This window comes from Triticum urartu, chromosome 4 (assembly GCF_003073215.2).
Source record: "Triticum urartu cultivar G1812 chromosome 4, Tu2.1, whole genome shotgun sequence".
In the NCBI taxonomy this organism is placed as follows: Eukaryota; Viridiplantae; Streptophyta; class Magnoliopsida; order Poales; family Poaceae; genus Triticum; species Triticum urartu.
The window spans coordinates 222,894,155-222,906,786 of NC_053025.1; positions in this window are offsets into that span (position 1 = coordinate 222,894,155).

Here is a 12,632-nt window from a genome sequence, read left to right on the forward strand (position 1 = left end):
CCTAGTCGGTGGCATGCCGAAGCTTATCGGCCCACCTCCACGCAGCGACGAGGCGCCCAACGCCTTTGACTTTCCTCACGAAGTACCCGTCTTCGTACACCTCCTCGGCACGACGACACACCCGCCCCCAAAGCTCCACTGCCTTCTTTTTCCAGGCGGCATCACGGGCTTCACATGCCTCCTGGTACCTGGCTTCCTCCTCGCCATCTCCTTCTTGAATGCCACTTGCCTGGTTTTCTCAGCCGGCAGCAGCGACTTCCACAGACAAAGATTGTACTAGCCCCAAAACCAATCCAAAGTTGGGGGGTCTAACGCAACCTCGTCAGGCGGCGCGTAGGGGTCCTCGTTGCTACTATTCGAGTGAGCGTCCTCGGGGGGCGGCGACTCCTCGTCGGCACGTGGGCAGACCGGCAGCGCCATGGCAGAGATTTGTGTGTGTGAGAGAGGGCAAGTGAAGGGAGGATGTAGATGAGTATGCAGGTGGGACGACGTGAGCAAGGGAGTATTTATTGGCAGCCAGAATCTAGAACGACGAGGACAGTACACACATCGGTCGCCGGAATTTACGAGTACTGTAGTTTGAATTACACACGATTCCCACAGCAAAATCCGTGTATGAACATAATAACTGACGGTTTCCAATACTGAACCATGTCTAATTAATGATCCCCGCCACTCATCTACCAAACCTCTAGCTGCGAGATAGAGTGTCAATCGTGTGGGGGCCGGTTGTCTTGCCAGATCTGTACATTTTCTTTTTTGAAAACCAGATATTTACATCGTCTGATGATTTTTTAACTCGCACACAAGTACACAAAAATACGATTTTTAAAACCGTTATGGTTAGGCATTGCATGTAGATGTAGTTCAAATTTGAATTACAGTCATTAAATGGTTAGAAAATCACTTAAATGTCTTTAAAAGGTCAAATGACCCCTAAAATTTTCCAATTTTTCACATGATAGTTGTATTAGTGCACGTTAAATGTAGAAAAAAAATTGAAGGCCGTAAGAGGAAGCTATCTCCTGTTCATCATCAAACATGCATTGTTAACCACGTGCCTTCTAGTGAGTTGCTCCGGTTTGAGGGGGGTGTGTGTCCAAACTTTTGTCAAACATGCCAATTTCTTTACCACATCATCTTGGTGGCATGACATTACATCAACCAAGGTTTCATGTTCTTCTGATCATTTTTTTATTTTTTGGAATTAAAATGCCATGGCACACCATGCATATGTATGCATGTGCCCATGCCTTGAGACCAATATGTTTGAAAATTTCTTCTAATTTACTGCACATGGAATTAACTTGCACACAAGTACACAGATATGATTTTTCAAACTGTTTTGGTTAGGCATTGCATGTAGATGTAGTTCGAATTTGAATTACGGTCTTTAAATGGCTAGAAAATCACTTAAATGTCTTTAAAAGGTCAAATGACCCCTAGAATTTTCCAAAATTTCACATTACAGTTGTAGTAGTGCACGTTAGACGTAGAAAAAATTGAAGGCCGTAAGAGAAATCTATCTCCCGTTCGTCATCAAACATGCATTGTTCCCTCTCGGAACCGTGAGCATTCTAATGAGTTGCTCCAGCTTGTGAGGGGTGTATGTCCAAACTTTCATCAAACGTGCCAATTTCTTTACCACATCATCTTGGTGGCATGACATTACATCAACCAAGGTTTCATGTGTTTCTGATTTGTTTTTGATTTTTTGGAATTAAAATGCCATGTCACTCCATGCATACGCAGGCATGTATCCATGTCGTGAGACAAATATGGTTGAAAATTCCTTCTAATTTACTCCACATGGAATTAACTCGCACACAAGTACACAAATATGATTTTTCAAACCGTTTTGGTTAGGCGTTGCATGTAGATGTAGTTCAAATTTGAATTACGGTCATTAAATGGCTAGAAAATCACCTAAATGTCTTTAAAAGGTCAAATGACCCCTAGAATTTTCCAAAATTTCACATTATAGTTGTAGTAGTGCATGTTAGATGTAGAAAAAAAATTGAAGGCCGTAAGAGGAAGCTATCTCCCATTCGTCATCAAACATACAATGTTCCCTCTCGGAACCACGAGCCTTCTAGTGAGTTGCTCCGGTTTGTGAGGGGTCTGTGTCCAAACTTTCGTCAAACAATCCAATTTCTTTACCACATCATCTTGGTGGCATGGCATTACATCAACCAAGGTTTCATGTGTTTCTGATTTTTTTGGAATTAAAATGCCATGGCACTCCATGCATATATATGCATGTGCCCATGCCTTGAGACCAATATGTTTGAAAATTTCTTCTAATTTACTGCACATGGAATTAACTCGCACATAAGTACACATATATGATTTTTCAAACTGTTTTGGTTAGACGTTGCATGTAGATGTACTTCAAATTTGAATTACAATCATTAAATTGGTAGAAAATCACTTAAATGTCTTTAAAAGGTCAAATGACCCCTAGAATTTTCCAAATTTCACATTACAGTTGTAGTAGTGCACGTTATACGTAGAAAAAAATTGAAGGCCGTAAGAGGAAGCTATCTCCCGTTCGCCATCAAACATGCATTGTTCCCTCTCGGAACCACGAGGCTTCTTGTGAGTTGCTCCAGTTTGTGAGAGGTGTGTGTCCAAAATTTCATCAAACATGCCAATTTTTTTACCACATCATCTTGGTGGCATGACATTACATCAACCAAGGTTTCATGTGTTTCTGATTTTTTTATTTTGTGGAATTAAAATGCCATGTCACTCCATGCTTAATTGTGTCATAGTCGTTAGACCAATATGTTTGAAAATTGCTTCCAATTTACTGCACATGGAATTAAATCGCACACAAGTACACAAAATATGACTTTTCAAACTGTTATGGTTAGCTGTTGCATGTACCTGTAGTTCAAATTTCAATTACGGTCATTAAAAGGATAGAAAATCACTTAAATGTCTTAAAAGGTCAAATGACCCCTGAAATTTTCCAAAATTTGACATGACAGTTGTATTAGTACTACAAAATTTCTCGTTTATTTAAAACACCATCTGTTACCACTTTACTCCAAATTTGTCTTTCACAGCTAATAACAAATATCTACATCATCACACAGTTGTTTTCTAGGAACCGTTTGTGATGAAAATATCTGGGTCTATTTAAGTCTCCTTCCTTAAGCTTCACCGGCTCGTCTACTCCAGTGCCGGCAACCCCCGAATCCACAAATCCAGATCCCATTCCCACGCCCCCTTCTTGCAAGGATGACACCGTGAAAACGCTTCATGAAGGCCCGTACGATGGCCGCGTCCCCGCCGAGCGCCGTCGCCCGCACCGAGAGCGCGGCTGCCTACACCGAGAGTGCCGCCGCATCCGCATTGAGCGCGTCCCTTCCGCCAAGAGGGCATCTGCGACAGTCGACAGGGCAGCTGCAGCAGCCAAGACGGCTGCAGCTGCTGCTGCGACTGCGGCTGCAAACGCCGAGAGCGCTCGAGCTGCCATCCATGCCGCCGATGTTGCCCTAGCCTGGGTCGAGGCCATCCACGTCAAGATCGAGGATGCACACGAAAAGATATTCCAGGCCACCTCGGACTCCAGCATGCAACCCACGTCTGAAAAGGCGGCGGCGGCCATAGAGCACCTGCTTCCTCATGAGGTCGCCGAGCGGGAGATGGAGATGCAGGAGGCGGCGGAGATCGAGCGCCGGGAGGAGGAGTTGCATGTGGCCGAGGTCGAGGTAGAGAAGAGTCTATCCATCGAGGAATTGGCGGTGGAGTACCAACGTGAGCTCTGGCGCAGCCACTACTATGAGTACTACAACCATGAGGGCAGCGCCAAGGACGAGGACGAGGACGTGGTCGACTTCAGCAGGGGGACGCGGAGTCTACCAAGGGCAGCATGTCACCAGGACAACTCATTGACGTCTCATCTCACACCGGTGATGCATAGGCCGGCGCGGTGGCGGATTTGTTAAAATTATGCGTACTTAGGCTTTGTTTTTAATGCTGGTCTTTTGTTAGAGCAATGTTTAGGTCAACTGGCTCTATTTAATTACTAAAATTGCTCGATTCAGTAAGTGTGGTCGTCAGCTGTACGCTATTTTGTGTGCCCAAATTAGCAAGCGATGCTAAATTATGCAATGACGTATCGAGGAAAATTCCCACCAAAATTTGAATTATCAAACTCATCCCATGTGCATAGAGCAGAAGAATCATTTGCGATGCACACAATCGTTCAAAGTGAATGGCCCGGCGGCACCACGCGCAAAGTTTCCTTCCACATTTCCAAAATTTTGGCCTACCGCCAAAATATCTACCCCCGCCCCCCTTCCCCCTTCCCCCCCCCCTTTTCTCCCCCACCCCCATTCAAATTTCCCATGTTTCCTCCTTCCTTCCTTCCTTCCTAAGCTATAGCCGCTTCCTCGCTCTCGCCATCTTGCATCCTACCGCCGGGGTCGCCATGGTCTTCTTCAAAGACCTCTCCAGCGGTTCCTCCTCCGATGATGACTCCTTCACCACCCGGGTATGCCTCTCTTCTCTCTCTCAGGCTATGACTTGGAATGAAGGATTTTTACCCGGTGGTCGATTTGAGTCATTTCTTCCTCTCGTAGATCCCCAGGACCATCAATGGTAATGAATGGAGCGGGGTGGCTGAAGATATATCTATTTGTTAGATGTGATTCAGACACTGTCACGGTGCCAACCCATTCATACCACACCTTCAACCAAACGCATCCTAAGACAGTGTCACAGTTTCTACCTAGTATCTTAAATTTTTACCATCTCATCAACGGTGCCGTTAGAAAATTATTTGGCACCGCTTCAGCAGTTTGTGCATCCAACTTTGGTCCACACATCCAAGCAGCCAAGCAGTAAAATACTAAATCTTTATGGCACGAAGGAACTGGGCATCAGAGCAACTACGTGCTCGGGAGTCTGGGTCCCTGATTTTTTTCTGCTGCATCGGCTCGCCAGTGCAGGGCACCGGTGCGAGATGTAGCAACAATTGTCTTTACCCCAGTTTTGGCATACACAGTGGACGGCCTTAGTGCTATTAGTTCTATGTTACTAAATTTGTGCATGTGCACACTTGTTAATATCAATTTGTTGTCATCCAAACACTACCTCTATGCTGTTGCAGTTATATTTACCTTCCTCTCAAAGTGTTCAATTTGTTATTTATTGTACATGAGTAAGAACTTGTAGCGTCATTGTAGTTAATTATAGCTTCTGATGTTCCAGAATTTGGTTGTTGTCTCAGTAGCAATTAATGCATTTGCACATTGATCTTTTTGAGAAGGTATGCCATAATTAACATGTTTCTTCAGTTTTTAAAAATAAGCATAGATGATTTTCTATGTTGCTATAAACCCATTTCCCCTACAATTGTTACTGATCTAGTTTTAAATATTATAGGATGAACAGAAGTGTTCTTACTTGGAGTGGGTTGATCAAGAGTGGCCACTGTCTTTGAAGATGTGCCTAGCGAAGCTCTGGAGCATGTATGAGGAACATAACAGACGCAGGCTTAGAGAATCTGGTGTCAACACTGAAGAATATTTGAAGATGCGGGATAAAAAGTTGAAGGTGGAGAATGAGCTCAGATTTTTAAATCAGACTTTGCTAAGATGGTGTTGGCGAAGGAGGAGGCACTTTCCCAGTTGGCCCGTGCAAAAAGGTTCTTACTGAACTAAAAGCAAAGGTGGATAAGACGATCCTGGATGATCCTGATTAGGGAAGTGAATATATTGTTCTTATGAAGTTGAACTAGCTATATGTTGTACTGTACTGTTTTCATGTAGCTGCCGTACTGTGATGTTATAATATATTTATGTGCCTGATATGAAATTGTCAAACAACTGTTCAATATGAAATGTGAATTTGCGTAATACTGGAATTATTAATTGTAAACTAACAAACCTGCTAAATGTGTCATGGACCTTTGCAAACAGTTCTAGCAGTAAAAGTGCTTGCGATGGATAGCCCAATGCCACACAGTTTTCTTCATCAAATCGTGTGTGATATAGTTGATAAAATCAAACATTTAACCAAGGCAGACCGTGTGTGCCAGTTACACCTTTCACACATGAGCCTACACATAAAACTGTGTGGTTGTACATAAGAATGAAAACGTTTTCCCTGGATTGACTGTGTGGGATGTACATAAGAACGGAAACGTATTCCTTGGATTGACTGTGTGGGATGTACATACCTACGGAAATGATTTTTTGGGATTCACCGTGTGGGATGTACATACCTACGGAAATGTTTTTCTCGGATTACCATGTGGGATGTACATACCTACGGAAATGATTGGGTTTCGATGCCTCGCCCGATCGCACACGGCCCCAGCCTGTGTCCCAGGAGGGCCTATCCCCAATGATTTTTGGGTCATGTGGGAAGGACCCCCGTATCGCCCACACTCACCTTGCGACGGTTCCAAATGCCGTCACGGAAAGGGGTTAAAAACCGTTTGTATAGCACCGACGCGCACCAGTGTGTGTTTGGTTATTATTTTGGAGCACATGCATCATTAAGGTTTTAATTTAAGAGCTATCTTGTGAGACACCTCTGATGACCCAAAATTGTTCATTCTCCAATAATCATCAAAGGCTACAACACTCTGTCTCATTTTACAGGACGATAGTGGTAAAAATGAAGATAAAAGGTATTGTAAATCATAGATTGGCGACATTGGTAAGATGTAATGAAGACCGGGACCTATATTTTTCAATAGTATTCATGCCATAAATCATGGACACCCATATACTGTCAAAAAAGATTGGAGGCCCATAGTTGCGGTATTGGAAGGCCAAAAATCAATGGAAGTAGAAGATGGCACAACGATGGTGTAGTGGACATGCCGTGGTGTGGTGTAGACCCAATCTCTGGGATCCTCCGCTTGCAAAACCATGTCCAGCTCCACCCAAAATATGCACCCATCACATGCTTACAAGAATGAATAGAAAGTTAATTGAGAATGTAAGCAAAAGAGGAATTGAACAATTCATAACTTTTACTAATCTGGACTACATGATTTAGCTAGACCTTGTACTAAGGCAGGCTATCTGCAGTAAGAGAAAGAAGAGATTTAAAAGAAACACAAACTCACGTAGCTAGTGACTTTTGTTGTGTGCCCCCATGGCCCCATACATGAAGTACTAGACCACCTAAAGTACTAAACTATAATACCTTCAGTATTTATGTCTGGCTCCATACATAAACTGAAAGAAAGCTAAAAGTCACTTAATGAACGTACATGAACCAACTGGTTAAACATGGTCAATCATGTATTGTCTTAAAACAGCAATTGTAGGACAGAAAATAGCACATGGAACTTTGTAGATTTGCGCTTGGCAAGGTTCCAAAGCAGTGTACAATAGTCAAGATTACATTGATTTATCTCTCCAACACATAAACCCTTGAATATACAATACATATTGGTCAAAAGAAGTGCATGGTTTTAGATTCGTTATGGGGTTGTGTCTGTATGGCTCCAGTGCCCATAATTCCTATACACTAATCTTCAGATACCAAAGTAACTATTGTAGCAAGTTTGCTACAGAGTTGTAGCTCTAAGCTCACGTGTATCAATACTTGGCTCATGGCTTACATCTTATTCTTCATGAGGTTTGTCAGTAACTCAATATGGCTTCAGTGCCCAGCTTATCTTAGTATTTGTTATTAATTCAAACATGGTATTATTGCTCTTGAGTTAATCAATCCAGGTTGATCAAATGCTTGCATCTCAAATTGTGCACAGTACATTATTTACAGCTCTTAATTTCAGTTTCACATCGGATGTGTGCACCTAAACACCTAACAAGCCAGATACAAAGAAATAGTTGGGTGGTTCAATCACTGAATAATCTTCTATCCTATGATAATTACCAGAAATTCAGAGGAGTCCATCGGTAGCTGTAAATGGATGTGCATATGATGTGTCCCCAATCTCTTTCCCATAGACATCAGCAGCAACCATCAGGAGCAGCAGCATCTCCTCTCTCTCTCAAATTTTCTCATCCCGAAAAGTTCCCGTCATCTTCTCCCTGCCCCGAGTCAACAAACTCTATGCATCTTCCCTTCCCCACGATTGTGAGACCACACCTCCAGGCAAGATGATAGGTCTGCAGAGGCAAGACGGCAGCGGCGGTGCCATGGTCGGGATTGGTGGTGGCGGTGAGCGAGCGTGAGGCTGGCGTCGGCTGCGTGTGAGTGGGAGGGTGGCAGCAGCAATCCATCACTACAAAAAAATACACTTATGCGATGATATGTGTTTGTCACAGTAGGTCACGTTTTCTGTCATGCATGTACATCCATGACGATTTTATGACAGAATCAAGATAGTCATACACGTGTTGTCGTAGAAGTCTTCCATGAGAATACCAAAATTATAATCACGGAAGTGTCCACCCATGACAATAAATTGTGCGTCATGGAAGTGTTTTTGTCAAGGGTAACCGACACATGGCATCCACCGTAATGGGTCGCGGTTAAGCTATCGTGTTTCAGTTTGGATGTGATAACTCGTTAACAGCCCGGACCAATGCGATTTTCCATGTGTAAAATTCTCATTCGCTAGAGGATCCATGTGTCAGCTTAGGGTTGGGACAGATGTCAAACACCCACTAGATAGGAGTCACCAATGAAACATTGACACGTGGGACGACCCAATAGAGGCCCATATAGGTTTAAAAGCTGGCCCAGGAACAGGCCCACAACATTTCATCATATCTAATGGGCCGTCCCGTTAGCAGCCTATCATTTTCTGGACCAAATTATGGCCCACATCAGATATGGCCTATTAAAGGGCTGCAATATTCTGGGCCAGTTTACAGCCCATATCGGATCTGACCCGTTAACAGCCTGCAATAGTTTGGGACAAATTACGGCCTATATCTGATCCAGTCCATTAACTACCTTTCATATCTATAAGTGCATCTAGTGCCACCCCTAGTTGGTTTTGGAGTATTGATGACAAACCTAGTTGAGGGACTAATGTGTTTGTGAGAATTGCAGGATAACACAGGTAGAAGTCCCTCATTGATTCGGTTTTCCTACCAGAGATGACCCCTAAAAATGTATGAAGACATTGAAGTCAAAGGTGGTATGTGAAGACATTCACACTGAAGACTATGACAAGAGAAGACATCGCATGAAGACTATGGAGCTCGAAGACTTAAATCTTTCGTAGTTCTTTTTCTTGTTTGTTGAGTCATAGGAACCACCGTACTGTTAAGTGGGGTCCAAGAGAACCAGTCAGAATGACTGAAGTGATGCTTAACCAAAATCCTATGTCTTCGAGTGAAGACTATGAGAGCGAATCTTGTCCAGAGTTGGACAAGTCAGCTTTGCTTGTAGCCCAAGTAAAGTTGCCATGTGTGTTTGAAATCTGACCGTTGGAACACGTGTCAGTTCCTTAGTGACCCAGGGTCATTTCGGACAAATCAGGTCGGGTTGCCTAGTGGCTATAAATAGCCTACCCCCTACAACCATAAACGGTTGGCTGCTCAGAGTTAAAGTACGGCTGTTGTCGTTTGAGAGCAACCCACCTCGAAGCCTTTGAGAGAGAATTCCTTGCGAGGATAAAGTCCTAACCACCCAGAGCCAAAGAGTGTTAGGCATCACTTAAGTCGTCCTGTCTGTGTGATCTAAAGAGTTATTACACTTGAGGACAGTGAATCCTCCAGCCGGTTAGGCGTCGCGTTCTGAGCATCCAAGGGTCATTGTGGATCGCCGGTGAACGAAGTCTGTGAAGGTTTGGGAGTCTACCTTGAAGACTTACCAGAGTGATTGGGCGAGGTCTGCGTGACCTTAGCTCAAGGGGAATACGGTGAGGACTAAGGGTTCTGAGCTGCGTGTTCAGGACTGGGTGTCCGGGACTGTGTGTCCTCAGGTTTAAATACCTAGCCACCCTAACCAGACGTACACTTGTCACATCAACTGGAACTGGTCCAACAAATCATTGTCTTCGACGAGTCACTGGTTTCATCTTTCCCTTCCCTTTACTTACTGCTGGTCCTTGTGAAGTCATTGCTTGATTGCATTATCTTTTGTCTTCACTGAGTGACTGCTTGTTCTAATTGGCTTCACAATATCTTCCTACCTGATCCGTACTGCCTAGCTGCTATTAGTCCTTGTGCTTTCACTTCTTTGGTTGCTTGTCTAAGGTTGCCTAGTGTAGTCTACCTTCCGCTGCGTGGTAGTAGGTTTACTTCTATCGTTTGTCTTTGAAACTTCCATGTTTTGAAGACTTTCTTAAAAATCGCCTATTCACCCCCCCTCTAGTCGATCACTAGCACTTTCAATTGGTATCAGAGCAAGGTACTCCCTTGTTCTGTGTGATTCGGTTTAACCACCTGGAGGTTTAGCTATGTCGACTTCAGGGATAATTAGAGTCTCTGCTGCATGCCTCGTCTTCGATGGAACTGAATATCCCTACTAGAAGAATAAGATGCACATGCATCTTGAAGCCATTGATGTCGACCTATGGTATGTCGTCAAGAACGGCGTTCCCAAGGCTGGAGAAGGTGTCACTGCTGCTGATGTCAAGAAGTTCGTTCAACTGGACTCTACTGCCAAGAATATCATCTGTGGTCATGTGACCAAAGGACATTATGGCCGTGTGAGTGCGTTGGAGACTTCCAAGCTAGTTTGGGACTGGCTCTCCAAGGTCAACGAAGGCGTACGTCTCCACCCAGAGAGATCAGAGAATCAGTGTCCTTCGCAACCTCTTCAACCGCTTCAAGAGAAATGACAATGAGAATGTCCAGCTCACATTTGATCGACTCACTGACATCACAAATGAGCTTCAAGCCCTCGGCGCAACTGAGATCACCAAGCATGAAGTCGTCAAGACACTCCTAAGATCACTTGACAACTCGTTTGACACCCTAGCCCTGATGATTCAAGAACGTCCTGACTTCAAGACACTCGATCCGTCTGACATACTTGAGAGGCTCAACACACACGAGTTTCAGCTTTTTGAGAAAAGAGACATCTACGGTCCCAACTATGGGCGAACTCATGCCTTGAAGGCAAAAGCTGTCTCCTCATCTGAAGAAGAATCTGACAGCAGTTCTGATGATCCTGAAGACATTGGAAAGGAGCTTGCTATGCTTGTGAAGAAGTTCCAAAAATTCACCAAGAAGAAAGGCTTCAGAAAGTCTTCACGATCAAGCTCAAGGAATGATGAAGCTTCTGCTCATGAGTACAAGAAGAGAACATGTCACAAGTGCAAGAAACCTGGCCACTACATCTCTGAGTGTCCACAGTGGGACAATGAGAACAACAACAAGAAGAAGAGCAAGGAGTATGACTCTGACGACAAGAATAAGAAGAAATACTCAAAGTCTTCTTCCAAGTCTTCCTCAAAGTCTTCATCACACAAGAAGAGCTCATCTGGCAAGGCACGTGTGTTTGTTGGCAAGGAATGGATTCTGAGGAGGAGTATGCTTCTGAGGAGGTGGAGGTGGAGTCTGAGGAGGAGTCCGATTCTGGCGTTGCGAGTCTGGCTACAGCATACGTTGCCAAGTCCATCTTCAACACTGAAGACAATGACTTCATCACCGACACCGATGCAAATGACAAGGACTACTTCGCTCCTTCCTACTGCTTCATTGCACGTGGTGCCAAGGTAAACACATGCACTACTCACTATCAAACATCCAGTGACGATGAATCTGATTGTGATTCCAAACCTAGCTACAAAACACTTGCTAAAATTGCAACTGAACAACAGAAAGCTATGGAACACATTCAAAAACTGTTAGACAAAAGCGATGATCTGTTAGATGCTGAAATGACTCGATCTCAGTCCTTAATTGAAGACATAAAAAATCTTCACGTTAAGTATGAGGAACTTGAAAGTCGTCATGAAACGCTCTCAACAACTCATGAAAGGCTGTCCTACGATTATCTTCAAAGTAAGCAAGACCTTGAGAAATTGAGAGCGGCTCATGAAGATCTTCAAAAGGAAAACGAGTCACTTCGCGCCAAACAGATCAGTTCAGCTCAGGAAGGATTTGAACCACCATGTCTTAAATGCATTAAGCGTGATAACGCTACTTCTGTTGCTGAATGTTCTACTGCTGCTACTATTGCAATATCTTCACCTGTTGATGTGGTAACTAACCCCTCTGCTGAGGATACCACTTCATTGCTGATGAGAATGCTAGGTTGAAGACACTTCTTGAAACAGGTATGTACAAAAGTCTCAAAGGGCATCAGACACTATGTGATGTCCTCAAAAGGCAGATTCTGAACCGAAACCCTAGGAAAGAGGGTGTTGGGTTCGTAAGGAAAATGAATGCCGATGGATCTTACTGGAAACCTGAGCAGTACCCCAAAACCACGTGGGTTGCTGCAAAGGAACCTTCAGCGGATCCATCCACCCTATCCGGCTTCACTTGTGCTAATCCCATTATTATTGACGAATCCTTTGATGCAAACTACAAACTGTTTAAGAATTAGAATGGTGAAGTGTTTGCCAGGTATATTGGTACTAACTGCAGGAATGGACCGCCTATGAAGAAGATCTGGGTGCCGAAAAGGTGTTTGGACAATCTTCCTGTGAATGTCATCATGACACCACAGGTGAAGAAGACAAACCCCAGACCACAAACTTCACACGGTCCAAAGGCTTCATACAG